Source organism: Octopus bimaculoides, chromosome 2 (assembly GCF_001194135.2).
Source record: "Octopus bimaculoides isolate UCB-OBI-ISO-001 chromosome 2, ASM119413v2, whole genome shotgun sequence".
NCBI classification, from domain to species: Eukaryota; Metazoa; Mollusca; class Cephalopoda; order Octopoda; family Octopodidae; genus Octopus; species Octopus bimaculoides.
In genome coordinates, this window is record NC_068982.1 from 42,733,907 (window position 1) to 42,735,582 (window position 1,676).

Below are 1,676 nucleotides of genomic sequence, written 5' to 3' on the forward strand. Positions count from 1 at the left end.
ATTCCCCAACCACTACCATAACCAAACTATTTTTGCAATATTTTATATATAGACGACCCATCTTACCTACATTTCCCTACAATTTTATTAACGAGCCGTAGTGGGAGCTGAACGTTAAATATATCGATCTGTTTTGTATGTAAGCATTTAAAAAAGCGATGGGCAGTGGCTCTTTCTATTCAGATCATAACGTAAAGTAAAAGTGTTTTTTTTTTTCTGCTGAAGCAAGCAACTAGAGAGTCTATAACTTATGTCTGATTATCGTTTTGTTTGTTTATTAAAACATTTAGAATACTTATAACGGCCATTGAGAAAAATCACGAACATTATTGTTAGAGAAACTGAATGACTTCTTATTTGGAAGCAAAAATTTTTATGATAAACCTTCTTAATTAATCTAAATTATTTTCGTTAATGTATTTTATCTGCCTTTAATATATGTATCATTGCAATATTTCTTATGGGTAATGCATACTAATATTTAATTCTACTGCTTCTGGGTTATCATGACAATCCACGATGTTAACAACGATGACAATGTTACCTTTGACACTACAGCATGTCATAATTTTGAAATATCATGTTAATTGTTGAGATAACAAATATCTACCATCGCTATCTCTGTGAAGAAAATAAGTCATGAGAACAAGAACACCCAAAACGGCTGAAATGGCAACAAATGCATCTTAAATTCTGCTTCCGTCTGCTCTTAGATCTAGCGCCACTCGTTGTCCACACTCTCTCTCTAAAATCTTACTACACTCATCACTAATATTAATAGAATTCCCATTTTCATTCTCGTATTCCTTTCAATTATTTCTCTAGCCAACATCATGAGCATGAACATCATTACTGCAGATTATACCAATCTAGCGCAAGTACCATAGCACCAAAAGAACAGTAGAAAAAGAAAAATACAAAAGCAATGAATTACTAAATCAACATTAATAAAATATGTAAAATGATGCAACACAACACACATAAAAACATTAAAACGACAACAAAATAACGAGAACAAAATTTCATCAACAGGAACACATATATCACAAAAGAAAATAAGAAACATATTGAAAATTCAAAACAAAAAGAAAAAGAAAGTGAAATGCATATATAAACTAGAATAATAACAACAGCAACAACAACATTAACAACAACAGCTATAACAACAAACACTCTTTGGTTTGGTAGTTACAGTTGATGAGATCGGCGATAGAAAAAGTAGAGGACATATTAGATTATCAAAAAATATGCTGTCTAAACAAAACTGCGAAATTCTCATACAATTGCTGATCTTTAAAGGGATATGTACCGCTTCATAAATTAAACAACCTCTTACCATATTTATTTACATACAACCACATATTTCAAGGAGGTTGGGATGTATTATTTTAACATGTCTAACCTTATTTATATTTTAATTTTTCTCATGGATTCAAATCCCTTATATATTTCCGTATCTATACGATATCGCATTACTTCCAGCACAGCGACTATAATAGATTGTAAATTAATACGATTTTGTATATACGTCTATGGCGTCTTAACATACGAATAATGAGACACATACAGTATACACGAACTACATACACGCTCTCATAAACATGCCTATATAAATTACATACATATGAATATACATACATACGTGTATATATATATATATATATATATATATATAT